We start from the raw sequence: 23,525 nt of genomic DNA, 5'->3' as shown, positions 1-23,525 counted from the left end.
TTTGGGCAGAATGTGAGCCTTCTAAATGGAACAAATCTATCCTGTCTCAATGACATGTCTGATGTAATGTTTATAACCCATTATATTTAGTGATTAAATGCAACTTGGTATTCTTTGCCCACAATTTGCTATCATTAGGTAACTCATTGACCCTAAGGTCACGTGTCTCCCTTACCAGAGTGGATCCCACATTTAAGAATTACCTGGAAACTCGCTTAAAATACAAGGGTCCCACACAAGCATCAGTTAGACATTACTACCTATCATAACTTGCCAAACCACAGCCAAAATCATTCCAGCCAATCCTAAAGGACACCTAGGGCAATATATAGGATTCTACAAAAGTTTCGTGCACTAGGGTAACTTTCCAGAAACCTACAACCTCCAGATGGGTTTCTAGACCAGGTAAGTCTTGAAACCTAGAGGGGCCAGCCTTTCCAGAACATCAGCTAGTTCCATCTCCCTACCCCATAGTATTGACGGCCCCTTCCAAAATGAAAAAATTAGAATGGGCATAGCCCAAAGACCCCTAAAGAGGGAGAGAAAGGTCAAAGGTGATGGTGGAGTTATACAGAGAAGGTAGGGTTTAACAAACGAGTATGATTATTAAATCGTTAAGTTGAAATTTCCTTCAGTATCCAGTATCTTAGTGCAGCCAGAAGTAAAAATCTAAAATTGTGGAATTGTCACCCATATCAAACTCTGAAATATGTTCTACAACTAATTGTGGTGCTTTGAAATGTATTGCTTTTCTGTATATATGTTATCTTTCACAAAAAAAGAAAAAAAAAGTCGATTGTGATGTTAAAAAATATTTATTTCTTCTAGCCTCCAATGTCCTGGAACAGCTAGAAGGAAAACTCTGAGATGATGGTATGGTAGCCTATGACAAACTCTGGGATCTATCCTTAACTACTTGTTGAAGAGTGCTTTGAAAACTATTGCCTTTTCTCTTTCTTTGTTTTGTATATATGTCATATACAATGGAAGTTAAAAAATAAAAAGATAAAGACAATCTCAGAGGAAACAAACAGACAAAACTGATTATGATTCAGTTAGTTTAGAAATAGGACATAGTTAACAAAACTTCCAAACCAACTTCAAAAGCAGGTAGTTCACAGGCTGAGGGCATATTAAACTCTCTGTCCATTCATTTTTTAAGATAAATTAGGGTCATTGGACCCCAATTGTTCACCCTTCTTCCTACTCCCCACCTCTTGAATGAATAATAAATTTAAAAGAATCATCAATAGATGCTAAAACTAGTGGTGAAAGTTGATAGAAATAGTATGTTTTCATAATCTCAAAGTAGCTCTCCAAAAATATGTATTGCTTATGATACTTAATATCTAATAAATAAACACTAATTTTTAATTAACCTTACAGTGAGGAAACCTTGCAGAAACCATTTGAACCAAGTGATAAAAGTTACCATCAATAGTAATGAGACAAATCAACATCATGTGGAAAACAGAATCAAGTCTGTGATATTTCTGCAAAAAAATGCACAGCCTAAATTGAACACAGCAAACATTAAACAGACATGTACTAAAGCGCATACTACAAAGTAACTGGTTCCACTCTTTAAAAATATCAAATCACAGAAGATAAGGAAGGACTGAGGAATTTTTCCAGAATGAAAGAGACAAAAGTGACGTGACAAATACATCCACTGCATGACTCAGCTTGAAAGCTGGACCAGAAGGGAAAAAGAAAAAGAGAAGCAATTGTTATTTGTTTGATTTATTCTTTTACCAATTTTAATTTCCTGATTTTAATGGATGTGTTGTGTTTCTTCTTAAATTTTTGCACTATTTAAGAAAACTGGGGGTGCATGGGTAGTTCAGTGTAAAAATTCTCACCTGCCATATTGGAGACTCAGGTTCAATTCCCGGTCCATGTATCCTGGGAAAAAAAATATCAACAAATGGTGCTGCCACAACAGGATATTCACATGGAAAAAAATGAAATGTGACCCCCACCGCACAGCATACAAAAAAAAAAATGAGTGCGATGGGACACTGAGTCTGAAATTTATTCTTAAATGATACAGAAAATAGAGAAAAATAAAGACAAAGAGACACAGAGAAGGAATGATAAAAATAAGAATGGTCAAAAGTAAAGGTGGTTTTTACAACTTTTTGTGACTGAAGTTACTTAAAAATAAAAAGTAAAGATCAAGAGAGAAAAAAAGTAATCCCAAATTCTTCATTATAAAATGGTAACATAAATTCCTGGTGCAGGGAACAATATATCTCCAAATCTTCAATTATCTGCCATTTAAATGGGATGCATCTCATATATAAAGTCACAGAAATGTTTAAATTAGATTATATATCTGGCATACACTAACCAAAAAAATATCTGGTATGTATAAATTAATCTCAGATAAAAAAAGTGTTAGGTAAAAAGTGCTACAGAGCACAAGAGGGAGTGATACATAGTTCTATACTTATATATCACCTGGTAACATAGCATCAAAGCATAAAATATAAAGTAAAAACTGACAGAACTACAACTAGAAATAGACAAATTCACCCTGAACTGGGAGATTTTTAACATGTCACTCTGTAACCAATAGATCAAGCAGAGAGGACTTACTTTCTGTAAGTGCATAGAAATTTGTACAGCATCAATAAGCTTGATCTCTTGGCTTATACAGAATATTGCATCCCACGCCTATAAAATACACATTATTTGGAAACTTACATGGAATACCTACAAAACTTCCCAAATACTGGGGCGTACATATAATAAAGTCTTATCACATTTTAAGGGATTGGTATTATACAGACCACTCTCTGACCAAAATGCAAATAATCTAGAAATCAATGACTAAAAGATAACTAAATATGTTGTATATGCTTGGAATCCCCTTTATGTGGGAATTATGGATCTAGTTTGTCACAATCCCATTACTCTCTATTGTAGCCAGAAACTAAGGCCAGAATAAGTGTCTGTTTATCATTATGGCTTCTTAGAGTGCAGTTTTTCTTTTTTTCTTTTTTTTTATTAATTAAAAAATTAACTAACACAACATTTAGATATCATTCCATTCTACATATGCAATCAGTAATTCTTAATATCATCACATAGATGTATGATCATCATTTCTTAGTACATTTGCATCGATTTAGAAAAAGAAATAGCAAGACAACAGAAAAAGAAATAAAATGATAATATAGAGAAAAAATAAAAATATATAAAAAATAAAAAAAACAAAAAAAACTATAGCTCAGATGCAGCTTCATTCAGTGTTCTAACATAATTACATTACAATTAGGCAGTATTGTGCTGTCCATTTTTGAGTTTTTGTATCCAGTCCTGTTGCACAGTCTGTATCCCTTCAGCTCCAATTACCCATTATCTTACCCTATTTCTAACTCCTGATGGTCTCTGTTACCAATGACAAATTCCAAGTTTATTCTCTAATGTCAGTTCACATCAGTGGGACCATACAGTATTTGTCCTTTAGTTTTTGGCTAGTCTCACTCAGTATAATGTTCTCTAGGTCCATCCATGTTATTACATGCTTCATAAGTTTATTCTATCTTAAAGCTGCATAATATTCCATCATATGTATATACCACAGTTTGTTTAGCCACTCGTCTGTTGATGGACATTTTGGCTGTTTCCATCTCTTTGCAATTGTAAATAATGCTGCTATAAACATTGGTGTGCAAATGTCCGTTTGTGTCTTTGCCCTTAAGTCTTTTGAGTAGATACCTAGCAATGGTATTGCTGGGTCGTATGGCAATTGTATATTCAGCTTTTTGAGGAACCGCCAAACTGCCTTCCACAGTGGTTGCACCATTTGACATTCCCACCAACAGTGGATAAGTGTGCCTCTTTCTCCGCATCCTCTCCAGCACTTGTCATTTTCTGTTTTGTTGATAATGGCTATTCTGGTGGGTGTGAGATGATATCTCATTGTGGTTTTGATGTGCATTTCTCTAATGGCCAGGGACATGGAGCATCTCTTCATGTGCCTTTTGGCCATTTGTATTTCCTCTTCTGAGAGGTGTCTGTTCAAGTCTTTTTCCCATTTTGTAATTGGGTTGGCTGTCTTTTTGTTGTTGTTGAGTTGAACAATCTCTTTATAAATTCTGGATACTAGACCTTTATCTGATATATCGTTTCCAAATATTGTCTCCCAATGTGTAGGCTGTCTTTCTACTTTCTTGATGAAGTTCTTTGATGCACAAAAGTGTTTAATTTTGAGGAGCTCCCATTTATTTATTTCTTTCTTCAGTGCTCTTGCTTTAGGTGTAAGGTCCATAAAACCGCCTCCAATTGTAAGATTCATAAGATATCTCCCTACATTTTCCTCTAACTGTTTTATGGTCTTAGACCTAATGTTTAGATCTTTGATCCATTTCGAGTTAACTTTTGTATAGGGTATGAGATACGGGTCCTCTTTCATTCTTTTGCATATGGATATCCAGTTCTCTAGGCACCATTTATTGAAGAGACTGTTCTGTCCCAGGTGAGTTGGCTTGACTGCCTTATCAAAGATCAAATGTCCATAGATGAGAGGGTCTATATCTGAGCACTCCATTCGATTCCATTGGTTGATATATCTATCTTTATGCCAATACCATGCTGTTTTGACCACTGTGGCTTCATAATATGCCTTAAAGTCTGGCAGTGTGAGACCTCCAGCTTCATTTTTTTTCTCAAGATACTTTTAGCAATTCAGGGCACCCTGACCTTCCAGGTAAATTTGCTTATTGGTTTTTCTATTTCTGAAAAATAAGATGTTGGGATTTTGATTGGTATTGCATTGAATCTGTAAATCAGTTTAGGTAGAATTGACATCTTAACTATATTTAGTCTTCCTATCCATGAACACGGTATGCCCTTCCATCTATTTAGGTCTTCTGTGATTTCTTTTAACAGTTTTTTGTAGTTTTCTTTGTATAGGTATTTTGTCTCTTTAGTTAAATTTATTCTTAAGTATTTTATTCTTTTAGTTGCAATTGTAAATGGAATTTGTTTCTTGATTTCTCCCTCAGCTTGTTCATTGTTAGTGTATAGAAACACTAAAGATTTTTGAATGTTGATCTTGTAATCTGCTACTTTGCTGTACTCATTTATCAGCTCTAGTAGTTTTGCTGTGGATTTTCCAGGGTTTTCGATGTATAGTATCATATCATCTGCAAACAGTGATAGTTTTACTTCTTCCTTTCCAATTTTGATGCCTTGTATTTCTTTTTCTTGTCTAATTGCTCTGGCTAGAACCTCCAACACGATGTTGAATAATAGTGGTGATAATGGACATCCTTGTTTTGTTCCTGATCTTAGGGGAAAATTTTCAATTTTTCCCCATTGAGGATGATATTAGCTGTGGGTTTTTCATATATTCCCTCTATCATTTTAAGGAAGTGCCCTCGTATTCCTATCCTTTGAAGTGTTTTCAACAAGAAAGGATGTTGAATCTTGTCAAATGCCTTCTCTGCATCAATTGAGATGATCATGTGATTTTTCTGCTTTGATTTGTTGATATGGTGTATTGCATTAATTGCTTTTCTTATGTTGAACCATCCTTGCATACCTGGGATGAATCCTACTTGGTCATGATATATAATTCTTTTAATGTGTTGCTGGATTCAATTTGCTAGAATTTTGTTGAGGATTTTTGCATCTATATTCATTAGAGAGATTGGTCTGTAGTTTTCTTTTTTTGTAATATCTTTGCCTGGTTTTGGTATGAGGGTGATGTTGACTTCATAGAATAAATTAGGCAGCTTTCCCTCCACTTCGATTTTTTTGAAAAGTTTGAGCAGGGTTGGTACTAATTCTTTCTGGAATGTTTGGTAGAATTCACATGTGAAGCCGCCTGGTCCTGGACTTTTCTTTTTGGGAATCTTTTGAATGACTGATTCAATTTCTTTACTTGTGATTGGTTTGTTGAGGTCATCTATTTCTTCTTGAGTCAAAGTTGGTTGTCCATGCCTTTCTAGGAACTTGTCCATTTCATCTACATTGTTGTATTTATTAGCATAGAGTAGTTCATAATATCCTGTTATTGCCTCCTTTATTTCTGTGAGGTCAGTGGTTATGTCTCCTCTTCCATTTCTGATCTTATTTATTTGTGTCCTCTCTTCTTCTTTTTGTCAATCTTGCTAAGGGCCTATCAATCTTGTTGATTTTCTCATAGAACCAACTTCTGCTCTTATTGATTTTTTCTATTGTTTTCATGTTCTCAATTTCATTTATGTCTGCTCTAATCTCTGTTATTTCTTTCCTTTTGCTTGCTTTGGGGTTAGTTTGCTGTTCTTTCTCCAGTTCTTCCAAGTGGACAGTTAATTCCCGAATTTTTGCCCTTTCTTCTTTTCTGATATAGGCATTTAGGGCAATAAATTTCCCTCTTAGCACTGCCTTTGCTGCGTCCCATAGGTTTTGATATGTTGTGTTTTCATTTTCATTCACCTCGAGATATTTACTAATTTCTCTTGTAATTTCTTTCTTGACCCACTCGTTGTTTAAGACTGTGTTGTTGAGCCTCCATGTATTTGTGAATTTCCTGACACTCTGCCTATTATTGATTTCCAACTTCATTCCTTTATTATCTGAGAAAGTGTTGTGTATGATTTCAATATTTTTAAATTTGTTGAGACTTGCTTTGTGACCCAGTATATGGTCTATCTTTGAGAATGATCCATGAGCACTTGAGAAAAAGGCGTATCCTGCTGTTGTGGGGTGTAATGTCCTATAAATGTCTGTTAAGTCTAGCTCATTTATTGTAGTATTCAAATTCTCTGTTTCTTTATTGATCCTCTGTCTAGCTGTTCTGTCCATTGATGAGAGTGGGGAATTGAAGTCTCCAACTATTATGGTAGATGTGTCTATTTCCCTTTTCAGTAATTGCATTGTATTCCTCACATATTTTGGGGCATTCTGATTCGGTGCATAAATATTTATGATTGTTATGTCTTCTTGTTTAATTGTTCCTTTTATTAGTAGATAGTATCCTTCTTTGTCTCTTTTAACTGTTTTACATTTGAAGTCTAATTTGTTGGATATTAGTATAGCTACTCCTGCTCTTTTCTGGTTGTTATTTGCATGAAATATCTTTTCCCAACCTTTCACTTTCAACCTATGCTTATCTTTGGGTCTAAGATGTGTTTCCTGTAGATAGCATATAGAAGGATCCTGTTTTTTAATCCATTCTGCCAGTCTATGTCTTTTGATTGGGGAATTCAGTCCATTAACATTTAGTGTTATTACTGCTTGGGTAATACTTTCCTCTACCATCTTGCCTTTTGTATTATATATGTCATATCTGATTTTTCTTCTTTCTACACTCTTCTCCATACCTCTCTCTTCTGTCTTTTCGTATCTAACTCTAGTGCTCCCTTTAGTATTTCTTGCAGAGCTGGTCTCTTGGTCACAAATTCTCTCAGTGACTTTTTGTCTGGAAATGTTTTAATTTCTCCCTCATTTTTGAAGGACAATTTTGCTGGATATAGAAGTCTTGGTTGGCAGTTTTTCTCTTTTAGTAATTTAAATATATCATCCCACTGTCTTCTTGCTTCCATGGATTCTGCTGAGAAATTTACACATAGTCTTATTGGGTTTCCCTTGTATGTGATGGATTGTTTTTCTCTTGCTACTTCAAGATCCTCTCTTTCTCTTTGACCTCTGGCATTCTAACTAGCAAGTGTCTTAGAGAATGCCTATTTGGATCTATTCTCTTTGGGGTGTGCTGCACTTCTTGGATCTGTAATTTTAGGTCTTTCATAAGAGTTGGGAAATTTTCAGTGATAATTTCTTCCATTAGTTTTTCTCCTCCTTTTCCCTTCTCTTCTCCTTCTGGGACACCCACAACACATATATTTGTGCACTTCATATTATCATTCAATTCCCTGAGCGCCTGCTCAATTTTTTCCATTCTTTTCCCTATAGTTTCTGTTTCTTTTTGGATTTCAGATGTTCCACCCTCCAGTTCACTAATTCTAACCTCTGTCTCTTGAAATCTACCATTGTAGGTTTCCATTGTTTTTTCATCTCTTCTACTGTATCTTTCATTCCCATAAGTCCTGTGATTTGTTTTTTCAGACTTTCCATTTCTTCTTTTTGTTCATCCCATGCCTTCTTCATGTCCTCCCTCAATTTATTGATTTGGTTTTTGAAGAGGTTTTCCATTTCTGTTCGTATATTCAGAATTAGTTGTCTCAGCTCCTGTATGTCATTTGAGCTATTGGTTTGTTCCTTTGACTGGGCCATATCTTCAATTTTCCTGGTGTGATTTGTTATTTTTTGCTGGCATCTGGGCATTTAATCAGATTTCCCTGAGTATGGGACCCAGCAGTTTGAAAGACTTCCCTCTGAAGTCTCTGGGCTCTGTTTTTCTTATCCTGCCCAGTATGTGGTGGTTGTCTGTCTGCAGGTCCCACCAGGAAAAGATGTTGTGGCTCCTTTAACTTTGGAAGACTCTCACTGCTGAGTGTGTGGTGGAGACAGTGGAAAGGTTGTAGATAGGTTTTAATGGCTTCAAATTGTGAAGCCCTGGGATCTGAATTCCTTGAGAGAGGGATTCCACCTGAGTTGCATTTCACCCCTCCCATGGGGAAGGTTCAGCTGGTAGAGAGCCCTGAAAGCAGCCTGTTTCTGCGTTCGGGGCAGTTGCAACCTATGTAATCCAGCGCTGAGCCCAGAGGCAACCAAGCTCCGTAGAAACAGCCGCAGAAGGCTCTGTCTCGCCCCCTTTCCTCTTTTTCAGTTAGCCTAATAGGCGACTTCCACCTTGATCAGTTTCGCCTGAGCTGAGGGCCTATTTTCAGTAGTCAGAAGTTGTTCATTAACGCCACTATTGGTGTTAGGTTGGACTCAGTCTCTACTGCTGTTGGAGACTCTTTCTTTTCCCTCCGGGAAGTCGCCTGTGCGGGAGGGGCGCCAGCCGCCACAGCTTGGGGAAGTGCCGATCCAAGGCTCCCAGCCGGCCCGGGAAGCCACGTGTGTGGGAGGAGCGCCAGTCGCCCACCACCGCAGCTTGGGAAACCACCGATCCGAGGCTCCCAGCCGGCCCAGGAAGCCACATTTGTGGAAGAGGCTCCGGTCGCTGGCCGCTGCAGCTTTTGGAACCGCCAATCCAAGGCTCCCAGCCGGCCCGGGAAGCCGCATGTGTGGGAGGTGCACCAGTCACCAGCCGCTGCAACTTTTGGAACCACCGATCCAAGGCTCCCAGCCGGCCCGGTAAGCCGTGTGTGGGAGGGGCTCTGGTCGCCAACCGCCGCGGCCTGGGGAACCGCTGATCCGAGGCTCCCAGCTGGCCTGCGAAGCCCTGTGTGTGGGAGGCGCGCCGGTTGCCGGCCGCCGCGGCTTGGGGAACCGCTGATCTGAGGCTCCCACCGGCCCGGGAAACCGCGTGTGTGGGAGGGGCTCTGGTTGCCAGCCGCCGCGGCTTGGGGAACCACCAATTCGAGGCTCCCAGCCGGCCCGGGAAGCCGCGCGTGGGGGAGGGGCGCTGACCACTGTGGCTTGGGGAACCGCTGATCCGAAGCTCCCAGCTGGCCCGGGAAGCCGCCCGTGAGGGAGGGACACCGGCCGCCAGCCGCCGTGGCTTGGGGAACTCATCTCTCCAAGTCTCTCAGCCGGACTGGGAAGGAGGGAGGGAGGGGTGCCGGCCGCCAGCCACCATGGCCTGTGGAAGCGTGCGCTGCTCGGGGACTTCACCACAGCGGAGTCTTGTAGCCAGTCCAGCCGTTCCAGACTGGGGTACACTGTGTGTCCGGTCTCTGTCGTGGCTCTGGGAGCTGTTCTGTACTGTTTCTAGTTATTTAGTAGTTGTTCTGGAGGAGGAACTAAGACACGTGCACCTTACTAAGCCGCCATCTTCTCCGGACTCTGCAGTTTTTCTTGATACCCATGTCAGTGTTTAAAATAGGGTATGGAGAGTCAAGCTAAAGTGTTTCATGAAAATGTGGATATGATGTGCCTGCCATGCAAAGAAGGGGAGTCTCAGAATATGACTCCATGCGCCATTATGAAATGAACCATAATGAGAACTGTGATCAGTATCTAGAAAAGAAGAATGATGAAAAATAAATGAACATTAAAAGAAAAGACTGAAATTTCTAAACTTTGCAATGAGATTAAAATAAGCATTGCTACAGTGAAGTGCCATTATGTATTAAATGAAAAAATTCCTCAGGCTTCAAAACCTTTTGCAGGTGGTGAGCTTATTTTAAAAAGAAGTGTCTACCGAGTGCATCAGAAATTATGTGTATCGAGCAGAAATAATCAATTCCAAAAATGTCTAGCCAGAAATACTGTGCTTCAATGTATTGTAGACTTGGCTAAGCACTTACAGGACACATTGCATGAAACAATTAAATCTTTTGTGGCATACTCTATTGCAGCTGATGAGTGCACAGATATAAATACTACTACCCAGTTAGGTATATTTATTCATGATGTCAAAGAGAATTTTTATGTGACCGAAGAACTTTGGGGCAGGAAGCCTATGATAGGAATCAATCAGGAAGTGACTTATTTTTGTATGTTAAGAAAATATTCATGTTGGACTATTCATGATTAGTAATCAAGACTGCAGACCATGGTCCTACAACGGTCAGTGCCATAAAATTTTAATTCAAGGTATCAACATGCTCCTAGGTGATGCATCTTTCGCCAAGGAAACATCTGCACTGAAAGTTAAAAACTGAAACTCGTTTGTGGAGGCCATCAGTGCTTGGGTTGATAAATTAAATGTTCTACTCCTTGAAGGTAGCTGGCTTAGTGGTGACATAGAGCCGAGCAGATATGTTTAAACTCTACGAAGAAATCTACTCCCTAATGTCATCCACGGGAAACATCCAGTATCACCAGTCAAAACTGGATAAAACTTGACCTTTTTGATCCACCCATTACAATCCATCTAAACCCTGACATTTCTTTGAATGGATGTTTAAGTGTACTTAAGTAAAAATGTATGACTCCATTCACTAATTCCTAGTAACATATATCTTTCAGAAATTCTTGGACAAGGAACAGTAACTAGCCTGCTTTTCTGCCCTAAAACTTGTTTTCAGGAATGAAAGTAAGGTCTCAACTACATTCCCAAAATTGAGGCATTTAGCACTGAATTCCAAAAAAATTTTATCTGACTTAACATTTTACAAAAATGACCTAACAGTTTGCAGTTAGCTTCTTTCTCTAATCGAAGAATCACAACCAGGAAGATGCCAAACTGGAGTACAACAGAGACCTCAAACTGAATATGATGATATTGAAATATCAGGATTCCACAAATATCTCAGATGAAGTTACCCTAAACACAAAAACAACTGTGCTAAAGTATTATCCCTGTACAGAATCCCTACATTCACAAATGGTTGTTTTCAAATTATGAAAATGAATAAAACATTGTACCCACTTTAAAATATTACGATTGAATGTTTATTGTACATTGAAATTCAAAATGCAAGAATGAGAGTCACATGTTTGTTCCAAAAAATAAGCTGCAAGTGTTGGGGTTCCAAATTGAAGAAAGAACACATCATGAGAGACAACAAATAATTCCGGTTTTAAATTTTATTTTTCACTTTTGGATTTGAAAAAAAATAATCTCAAGCTCGCACGTTTCTATGGTATATGTTTGCATTCTTGCATCACTCAATTATGTTGTCCATCCAGCTCTTTTATCCATAGAAATACTCTCAGCCACCCCTTTTACATCCAGACAAAAAGTACCTATTAGACATCAATATTTTAGGTATCTGCAGCATTGCCACCTCAGGAATTCAGGCTCATTAAACAGCACCCTTAACCAGCCATTCACGGCAATTCTGAGTCTGCATCTGACCTAGGATTCCTCCCTCTCCACGACCTGCGGCAGCCAAGTTTCATCACAACAGCCCTCACCTGGATCTTCTCCCTTCTGGTCACACTGCCTTAGTTTAGGTTTTGGTCACTTTTCACATCGAGGTTTTACAGTGCCCTCTTTGAAAGACTCCCTGTCTTCCAACTCACCTACCTCAATACATCCTGTACAATATCCCTGAGTAAATCTTCTTTCGTTCATTTATAACAGGTCCCGACTCTACTCACACACTGTTCCTGAGCATCCCACTGCTTTTGACCATCCACAACATCAAGGTTGTGCTCCCTGGCCTGGTAAAGGGTCCTCCTTGTATGTCCCCACCCTAATCTCCACAGCTCCAACGCCCTCTACTTCCCACCATGCTTTTATTTTCAAATAGCTAACCAACAACACGGTGAACTGTTATGGTATTGTACCTCTTATTTCTCCACATTCTTAGCTCATGACCGAATGCTTTTCTGCTCAATTTCTATTTGTTGAAATGTTAACCTCCTTCAAGGTCCATCTCAGAGCCCACTTATTCCATTAAGCCTACTTGGAACCTCCCAGCTGATATGGCTCCTCCTCTAGGCAATCTTATTTTACCTTACACATTAATTTAATATTTACTACACATAACTTGTATAAATTTTCTCTTGCCCCTACCAGACCAGAAATTCCTTAAGGAAAAGAACTGTGTCTGACCTGACCTGAGTCTCAGCTATCCACCCTCCATAGATGTTCAATGGCTCAGATAGATTTAGACCAATATGCTCTAAACTCATCAACTTATGATGTGCTTTTCAACATTTTGTTGGTAATATTTGTAGGCTTGTAAATACAGGGGTCTTTTATCATTATGTGGCTATTCTGCATCTTGTCCTTCCTACTAAAACTGTAATTTCTTGTTTTTCTGAGGAATCACTTCCCAACTCTATTAGATGTGGTCTTCTTAGAAGGGAAATTGTAGATATTGGCTTCGCTGCTACCATGGTTGTATCTGAACAAGAGAAAATGGCCCAACATCAGCCAGTTGAATGCTTCCTCTTGATTCAGTGAAAAAGGATGGAAAGAACTGGTGGAGGTGACTCACTGCAGTAGTGCCAGCAGGGACATTAAAGTAATGGTGGGAAAGGTGTCATCTTGGCCAGAATTCTCAGCCACGTGACTATTATGATGCTTCCAGGATCCTTCTTCACCCTCCCAAGACCCAAGTTCATGTCCACCTTTTCAAATAACTGTGTTTCCATAACCTGCCCATATCAACTCCTTCTGTTTTTTGATTACCTAGAGCTGATTTCTATAACTTAATGCAAAGAATCCTTCCTGATGCACTGTGTGTATTTATTTTCTGGAGAAGGATTTGTAGATAGTAATCAGATACTCAAAATGCTGTATGCCATCCTCCAAAGATTAAGAAAGCTTATTATAACATTTCCAGGCTTCAGTGTGCAGTGGGAAGAATCTGATGATGTCACGATTTTATGCACATGGCAGCTATTCAGTAATTACTTTTTTATCATATTCTGAGTACTCATTAGAGAATCTTTATGGAAAGTTGTCGGTAACTGCCAAGAAGATGAAGATTTTATATAAAATGAGGTCTCCATTTCTTAATTGTTTTATAGACATAATTCTTCCCTCAGAAAATAAGTAGAGACTGCTATTAGCTCTGTCTGGTGAGCTGGAGCAGCAAAGCATGTAAGCACCAATATCTTTCCCTGATGTGTCCTTTTTCCCTCTTCCCATAACATGAAATGGAAGTGGAGAAAGTTCTCTTTCAGACAGGGTTCCTTTGGTCTCTTTGAATTTACTTGTCCCTCTTCCTTATCATATTTTGCCATGCTGTGTCATTGCTCAGTGTGCGGACGTATAAAGCTGTTAGGACATGACGTTCAAGGTGAGTCTGTAAGACCCAAATGAACTGAAAAATCCCACAATCTTTCAAAATATATATATTTTTACTGCAGTTTTAAGAAGTATTTTTCTGACTCATTTGGAGTCTTTTCATACCTCTTTTTGGTTGGAGGATAAAAACAGGTTTTAAAACAGAGATTCTATGACTTGAACTTCACGGTCATGAAACAAATTTGACAGAATCCTAAGAATTTCATTTCTTCTAGTTTTCTGAAAAATCTTGGTTTCTTTCCACAATGGAAATAAAAACCTTCATCAGACATGATTTGGCTTTTAGCTCTTCAGTATAGGGTCTGACTCCTTTCCAAAGTATGGCAAAGTGGGGACTGAGCGCTTGTAAGTAATAAATATATGACTGACAGATAATTGAGTTATTGACAGCTTGATTGTGATATGAAGGTTCTGTGTCTCTTGCTTGAGAGAAGCTTTATGAATGGTCCCTCAGAACTGTGAAGAGACAGAAGACCTACTTGCATCTTCCATGTTACTAACCCAGTAATTTCCACAAAATAAGTCTTCTTCTCTACCAGGGGTTGGAGACCTTCAGCCCACAGGCCAATGTGGCCTGCCACCTGCTTATATAAACAAACTTCATTGGAACACAGCCGCACATTCATTTATGTACTGCTTTTGCACTCAAACGACAGTTGCATCATTATGCTAGAAACCAAATGACCCACAAAACTCAAAATATTTACTCTCTGGCCATTTACAGAAAGTTCTTTCCAAGCATAGGCCTAAAGCGTGGTCTCTCCATAGAGAAAGGTGTGTGGAGCAGGAATGGATTAACTTCAAGAACATATTTTTCTAGGATACATAAAGCTTCAAACCACCAGAGGGGACATAAATACAAAATAGATTCGCTAGAACTTTCATGCAATCTATGCTGATTTCCTTTTCTATTCTTTTATGTCAGCTTAGAGCTCATTTTGGGATGGCAGAATGCTTGCTGGCATTCTAGAGAAGACCATTTATTCATCCAACAAGCATTTATTGAACATCAGTGATGTGTTGGAGTTGTGCTAGGCACTGGGTATATGTGGTGAACCAAAATCATAATAAAAAGCAGCCATGATTCTTATCTTCATGGGGTTTATGGTCCAGTTGAGGAATCATTGACTAACAATCAAACAAAACCACACACACACACACACACACACACACACACACACACACACACACACACACACTTGTGTGTGCACACAGGTCAACAAAATACAGTTCAGATCACACTGGAGATCCAAGGTTATATCTACAGGCAGCTTTTCAGTCCTGACAGAAGCACTGGTCTAGTTGAGTCCCACCACGCTGCCCTATAAGTGAGCAGGGGTGGGACAGTCACAGCCAGCACCAATTCTCACCACCTCTGAATTAAGTTAGTGGGTTGGAGGCAGGTAGGAGGCATGAGTCAAGTGCATTCCTGGAGAATGGTAGAGTTTAAATTCAGACACTGGCAGGAAGGTGGCTTTTCTAAAGTATTCCCATGGCTGCGTTCAACCAGGTCCTCATTAGCCTGGATGTGGGTTCCCTCTGATGGTGCCCTTTACCCTGACTTGGAGAGACTGCAGCTTTTAAAGAGGTAGTCAGTCTCCACTGCAGCTCAGGCCTTGGCCTAATTTAGGTAGTGCAATAATTCTCTCCAACTGTGAAGATGATGAGATGGTTCTGCTGTGATTTCTTGTTTGAGAATTGGTGACCAAAGTCTACAAGGAAACCACCCAGCCCGCGATTCTTTTGGACTCTGCTGCAGCCAAGCTAGCAACTGTTGATATGACAGGCTCATAGTGGAGCTGGTCCAGAAGTGACATGCTCCTGCCACTTCCATAACTGCCCATTCCAGAGAATCACAGACTTCAGAACTTGAATGTTCTGAGCTATCATGTGGTCTAATGCCCATATTTATTTTTTTAATGAGAAAACTGAGACTTGAGACCCTAAAATATTAAAGGATTTTCACATAACAAGCGTAATGGCTGCAGACACCCAGGTTGCCAATGGAACTTGATTCATTCAGGAGCAAATCTTGTTTAAAAGTCTGGATCCTTCTAACATGAAATGCAATATTTTAATGTCAGCAGAAAGGTACCTCCTAAATCGGTGTAATCTTTACTCGCCTTAATCCCATGTGGACCCTGGCATTATATGACACCTCACAAATATCATTTTCACATAGGCAAAGCATCCCTTATCCATGATCCTGGCACCTCGTCTGGTCTGTCTCACCCTGAGCAAACCAAATGCTTTTGGTTTCTTGCTTCTTTCGGTTTCAACTGAAGAAATGCTGAAAAAAAAATCAATCCTGATGCCAGCTTGATACTGCAATGGGGCTTAACGATGTGGCTGTTTAAGGCTGGCACATCCAAACAGTATTTATTTTCTCGAACTTTAAGTATGTCTTTTTTTAAAGTAAGATAATGAGAGGAGTCCATGGTCGTTTGTTCCTTTGTTCTTTCAATAAATGTCTACAGAAAAAAGAAATTAAAAACAAAGTCTCTGCTGTGCAATCACTAGCAGAAATTCAAATCTCTGTGTAATGTATTTTGCCATCTCTGACCCTCAGTCTTTTAGGTATCCTATGAAACAGGTGAGATTAGAAAGATGATAGATAGATGATAGATGATAGATAGACAGATATACATAAAAGGGAGAGGAAGAGAAAGTGAAGGAAGGAAGGGAGGGAGGGAAGGAAGGAGAAAAGGAGGAAAAATATAGCAAACTTGTTTGATAGTCTCCAGTTTGGGATGGTCTAGTTTGTTAAGCTGCTGAAAGCAGACAACTATGAAATGCATTGGCTTTAACTAGGGGAAGTTATTAGCTTACAGGCTTACAGTTTTGAGGCCATGAAAATGCCCAAATCAAGGCCACATCAAGATGACGCTTTGTTCCTGAAGACCTGGTGCTGGCAATCCTGGACTCTGCTCTCTCACAGCAAGGCTTGCCCTTCTCTTCCAGGTTTTGTTGCTTTTGGTTTCTTGCTTCTTTCCGTTTCATGCCCAGGAGTATGAAATTGTCTGAATTTCATTCCCTTCTAAAGGAGTCCACGAAGAGGATTAAGATCTACCATGAATGAGGTGGGTCACATCTAAAATTAACATCCTGTTCACCAAAAGATCCTGCCTACAATGGATCCACACAGACAGGAACGGATTAACTTCAAGAACATATTTTTCTAGGGTACATAAAGCTTCAAACCACCAGAGGGGACATAAATAAAAAATAGATTTGCTACAACTTTCATGCAATCTATGCTGATTTCCTTTTCTATTCTTTTATGTCAGCTTAGAGCTCATAAATTTTCTATCAAAGTCAATTATCAGACTCTTCCAATTCAGAACAAATTCTCCTATTTGTTCCAAAGCTCTTCCCTCCTTCCATGCAGGTGGGCACGTGGTTGGAAACGTTTGAGGTGAGGAGGAGAACATGACTTGCTCCCGCCACTCCTACCCCCGACCCACCTCAATTGCATTCTTCTGTTGTTAGAAGGAAGGAGTGAGAGGAAATGAGTGAGAGCAGGATGGTCTTGTGAAACCGGCCACCTGAGGGGGCCTGCCTCTGGTTCCATCTGTTGCCATCTACTGCTGGTGGCCCAAGGTGACGCAGTGGTCCTTAAACGGCCGCGCACGTTCTTCTTCCGGCAACAGTATTGCCACAGCTTCTTCCTCCTTTAAGGATGTTTTCAGAGAAGGAGAGCCTGCATCTCCCAGCATTCCGACCAGGGAGATGTACAACCCTCAAATCGTTTCTGGGGTTGAGGACGTCACTGTTTCCTTGAGGGCAGACAGACAGACAGGCCCCTTCACAGGGCTCTACCCGCAACCGCCCGGATCCTCCGCTCCACCCTCGGTGAGGCGTAGGGATCAGGCAGAGACCGGCCCTGTCCGAGTAATCCCTGCGCCACCGTCCCTGTAACTGTGTTTTTTGAGATCCCCAGGCCAGTGCTTTCCTCTGGAACTCCTTAGGTCAGAAACAGGTATCACATCAATCCGTATGATCATATTTGTCTCCAAAGTCTAGGGAGACTCATGTTGGAGTCTGTCGGGAACCTTCTCACAGTATCTGAGTGGGCTGGAGACTATCTATTACTAAGCATTTGGTGGGGGTGGAAGGAGTTGCCAATCTTGGTCTGGCAGCCACCTCATCCTTATGATTAATTCTCTTGAGACCCCCTTCCCTTGCATCCAGGAGTAGGGGTTCTCTCACCACAGCATTGCTCTCCACATAAGGCCGATCCACCCCACTTGCCTCTCCAGTCCTCCCCTTATGTGGACTGGGGAGGGAGGGTGGGGTGGAGAACTGAAATCTTGCCTCCCAATAAGTTCTACAAAGGAACTACCTGCTAGCTTGGCAGGGCAGTATGAGGGTCTTTTGTTTGGGCTTTGGTGCCTTAGCAGCAATGTCCAAAAATAGGAAAATTTTCACTTGCAGTCCTGCCACGCATAGAAATCTTCTTGTCAGATTTTGGAGGAGTTTGAAGACCTTCAATTTCATAGTGCTGCACAGCACATTAGGAGGTGCTACCACCAAACTCAGCCAATTTCTGTTTTAGATACAAGCCTCTGCCTAAAACTTCATGGGAGAAAAAGCAGCTTCTGGAGAAATGAAATAGTCCAAACTATTTCAGTATAAAAAACTGAAGCAAAAAGAACAACTTAGAAGTGTCACAGCATTGTTTGGAACAGAACCTGGAATAAAACACAGGTGTCCCAATACCAGGCCCATGTCCATGCCTTCACAGGACATTCTTATGCTTGCCCATGAGAAAGATGGCCTGAGCACCTACTGCATACCTAACATTGAACTTGCTGATAAATGAGCACAAAGGGCAAGCATAAGTTGTAGTTTCTGCCCTTGGGGTACCATTGCAATTACTCACCAGAGACTAGATGCAACTAGGAAAATACATGTTCCAGAAAAATACACCAAAGAAGTTAGAGAAAGCAAAGACAACCAAAAGCAGTGGTTTCCCAGAGGTGATGACACTTTTTACATGCCTCTGCAGAGGAATAGCCATCAACTTCTTTCGCCATCATTCAAAATTGACAAATGCAAATAATAGTCAAATAATATTCAAAATGCAAATAATATTCAAATAGGAAATATTTTTCCTATTTCTTTATCACCAAAGTCAACCCCGCAACATCCCTTTTTAAGCTTTTTCAACATTTTTTTTCTGAACTCATATTTTCTACAGGTCTCTTACAATTTTACAATATTTAATATTCTTGCCTGTCAATTCTATTTGTTTCCGCCGATATTTCTCATGGGATTTAACATGAGTTGCACTTATCTTCCTTTGGACCATCTACCTCCTCACAAAAATATTAATATTTTTCATCTTTCTTATTGGGACGACTCAATTAGGAGCCTCAAAACAAATCTAAGTTAATCAGTTAGAGCTGTAAAAAAGAGAAAGATTTATTAAACAACCTACTAAGCTGTCAAAAGGGGAATAATATTTTTCATTGATGACCCATAATCTTCCTGCAGCAAATCAACGTTTATTCACAAATAAATATTTCTTGAAGGTCTATTCAATTTTAAGCATTATTCTAGGAACTAGATACAGTGTGAAAAAATAAATAAGACACAAGGTCTCTGCTCTCATTAAGCTTTCATTCTCATTGAAGGAGTCAGAAAATGTGCAAGTAAATAAATAAATGAACAAAATAATCTCAAATAAGAATAAGTCCTATAACTACCATGAAGCAGAGTGATGCAATAGAGAGCGACCAAGAAATAAGAGGGATAATTAGATCAGGTCCCAAGGAACACCTCACTTAGGTGTTGACATTGAACTAATTCCTGAACAATGACAAACCAGGCATGGGGAAATCTGAGAGCAGTGAAAATCCAGGGCAGTGAAAGCAAAAGAAGCAGCAAATGCAAGATCCATAAGAGCTGGTTGATTGAGGAACAGAAAGAAGGCAAGAAAGAGGGCGATAAGCTGAGATGAAATAGCAGAAGTAGGCAGAGACCACCTCAGATAGGGCTTCAATGCACAGAAGCTTGACTTTATTCTAAGAGTCGAGGGAAGTCAATGAAGAGTTTAATACTACAAATTCATGTGATTAGGTTTACATATTTAAGAGAGAACTCTAAGTGTTCTGTAGAAAACAGATTGAATTAGAGGCAAAAATAGAAGCAGATATCTAGTAGAAAGTCATGCCAGTAATCAAGGTGCTTATGTTAGGGGAATAGCAGTGGAGGTGAAGAGCCAGGTTAAATATAACTTGGGGGATAGAACAACAGAACTAGCTGATGGATGGATTTGAGAGCTGCAATTAAGGGAGGAATCTAGGTTTAGGGCTCAAGTAACTGGATTGGTGGTATAGTCATTGAGATGGGGAAAATAGGGAAGACATGGAGTGAAATTGCGGTGGGGGGCGCTTGTTTTAGATTGTTAATGTTGCTAGAAATGCAATATACCAGCAATGGCCTGGCTTTTATAAAGGAAATATATTGTTACAAGTTTACAGTTCTAAGACCATAAAAATGTTCAAACTAAGGCATCCAGTGAAAGATACCTTAATTCAAGAAAGAACTGATGACATCTGGGAAGGCACATGGAGAGGTCTGCTAGCTTCCTTTTTGGGCTTCACACTTCAAACAGCTTCCCCAGGGGCATTTTCTTTCTGCATCTCCAAATGTCTGTGTCAGCCCTCTCTATTGGCACTGCAAGCATCTCCAAATGTCTGCATCTCTGTGGACTCTGAAGCAACTGTGTTTTCTCCAAAATGTTACCCTTTTTAAAGGACGCTGGTAATCAAGACCTACCTTGAATGGGTAGAGTCACAGCTTCATCTAATCAAAAGGCCACACCCACAATTAAGTGAATCAATCTCCAAGGAAGCAATCTAATCAAGGGTTTCCACCCTACAATATTGAATTAGGATTAAAGGACATGGCTTTTCTGGAGTATGCAATACTTTCAAACCAAGGTTAAATAATAAAAATAATAATTATCATCATTTGATGTCTGTTTTGTTGGTCCTTGTAAATTTGAGATGCTGAAGAGATATGCAATGAAGATATCAGTAGATAAGTGAGTTAGAATTGGAGACAAGAGCAGAGACTTAAATGGGAACATCATCAGCATATAAATTTTACTTATTGCCATGGGTTGGTAAAGATCATCTAATTTGTTGATAAATGAAGTAAAATCCATTAAGTTAAACCACGAGTTGTTTTATTATTAGTGATAATGGATTTTGTGTCCATACATTCTTATCCCCTCTAGGTATTTATTGAGATAAGTGGTTCATAGTCATAAGTCAACTCACCAGGGTTAAAAGTGTAATTGAGGTCATACACCAGAACAAAGTTATTGGTGAATATTTGTATCAAACTGGTGATTTTGGCTTCATTAGCACTGCCCTCTACTAACTGGTAATACGAAACTCAGACAGATGATGTGACGAAAGTAGTTGTCCCTTTTAGCTTTTTAGTATTCGAAACCCAGCAGAACAACTATTATTAAATAGAATTTCCAACTAAATAGAGACCAAAAAAAAAAAAAAAATCTCTCTTGACTTCTAAATTTATAAGGATACCCTATTTGCTTTTTAGTATGTGACCTAATTTCCAATAAACTAAAAATGCTTTTAAATCTTGATTACAATACCTAGACTTGCTTTATTCCACTTTAAGCCTTTAGTCATTGCTTAAAATTACATCCCACAATTCAGTGAAAAAAGGAACAGACTTGGATCTGCAGATTAAGCTGACCTACAAGGGTTTACAAGTTTACAATAAGGATCAATGAAATATTTTTATTAGCAAAATTGTTGCATTTAACTCTGACTAGCTTGACTCTTATCCATAAATCAATATTAACATTTGTGTTTCAAATAAAATAATCTTGCTAAACTATAAATTGTTCTTGAGGTTTGAGAGAACAAATTTATAGGTAGCAGTCATCTTCTGCCACTAAGTTTATAACTAACTGGAAGATAGAATCAGGGATGAGTAGAGAGCTCAAGAATTTTGCTTTAGAAATTCCCCCTAACGTAAACATGAGGCAATGGAAATCTTAAGTTTCCCTTACCATGATAAAGGAAGTAGTAAATGTGGAAGGGGCCATAAAAACCAAACAGATAATCAAGTGTGTACTGAAAAGTCCAAAATCGTGTTTATGATCTAAAGGCTGTGATGTGAAAATAATGCACATATAGAAGAAAATTAAAATGTTATTAAAAAATCACCTTTCCAAGAAGCTGTGTACTTCATAACTCCAAAGCGTATAATTCATATAAAATAAGAGGTGAATGGTGCCCCTGAAGTTACAAATATGGATATGGATATGCATATTCCAGAAAAATGTCATGAGGCTATGAGTGAGCAGGGAAAAAAGTGTTCAACTCTTTCTGGAGAAGTTAGATAACACTTCATAGAGGAGTTAGAATTTGAACTTTTTATTGAAGGATGAATAGAAGTCTTCTGGGACAAAAAAGATGACAGGGCTAGGGACACCTAAGTAAGAAAGCATGGAATGAACAAATTGGTGGAGGCAGAGTTTTATAGTCGCTAAAAATTTTGAAGTCGCTAATTTAAATTTTCAAAGTAGCTGGAGGAATCTGGAATGGGTGGGATAGAGGTAAAAAGAGTAAAAATAGATGGGCAGATAGTGTCTAGCTCACAAAGGACCTTGTATGTGATATTCCAACAACGTAGACTTCATCCTGTGGGAGCAAAGCAAACAGCAATGATAAAAGTCTTCTAACCAACATGTGAACTGAAGGATACTTGTGCTTTACATTTACCTATTAAACAAGGAGAAAGTATCTTAAGTCTGACTCTTAAACTCTTAAGTCTGACTGTGGCTAAGCCTGTGTCCCATGTAACCCTAAAATAAACAGGATCACACTGTGGATGGACACTTACAAGTCATTGTTAGGTCGGGGGAACAGGGAAGGTCACCATGACTAGAGTTGTATAAAATGTGCCGCCCCTTCTAGACGTCACCTAACCCCCTTGCTTAAAAACCACCGGCACCAGGACCCAGTGGCGAGCTCACAACTCCCTACCTGGAGTTCTGTGAACTCTGCTGGGGAGCGCAGGAATAAACTTGCTCACTCTAAAGTTTTTTGGTCTGCCTCTTCTCTCTTTCGCCTCCTAAACCTTACAGTCATCACGTTCAAACACACCCCACGCTGCACAGTTGTACTGATATTTATAAATGGGAAATTAGCATTCATTCTTTAGAGTTATTAAAGTTCTTGGGGTTTTTTCTCCCCCACATAATTTTCACTTTTCTTACCTTGTAGCCGTAATTGGACATATTGGAAAGACAGTTGCTCACCATAAATATGTGAGGGAGGTGAGAATTTTCTCCCAACCCACCTGGTCTGGGCAGGCTTCCTGCATGAGATGGAATTTGTGAAGATTTATGAATGAGGGCAGAGAGGTGGCTTGGAGGATAGGAGCATGGAGACATTCCTACGTCTATCACTCAGCACAGGAAAAAATGGAATAAATAACACTTTCGTGCTTTCAAAGGTGATTTGGCCTACCAATTTCATCTGATCCTTATATTAACTCTATATAGCCCTCCTTCCTCCTCCATTATTTAAAACATTCATCAATGAATATTTATAAAGTGTCTATTATGCTGCAGGAAGTATGCCAGGCATTCAGGAGGGAACAGTGAACAAGGCAAACATGCTCCTGCCTCGTGGAACTTAAACAGAAGAGGAAAAAAGATACTCCAAATAAATTAAGAGGCCTATAAATAATTATAAAACAATCATATAACTTCCCATAAGGAAAAAAGGGAAATACTGAAACAGAGACTAATGGAGGTACT

Source organism: Tamandua tetradactyla, chromosome 17, assembly GCF_023851605.1.
Source record: "Tamandua tetradactyla isolate mTamTet1 chromosome 17, mTamTet1.pri, whole genome shotgun sequence".
NCBI lineage: Eukaryota > Metazoa > Chordata > Mammalia > Pilosa > Myrmecophagidae > Tamandua > Tamandua tetradactyla.
The sequence above is the reverse complement of the archived record's forward strand: the minus strand, read 5'-3'. Positions refer to the sequence as shown.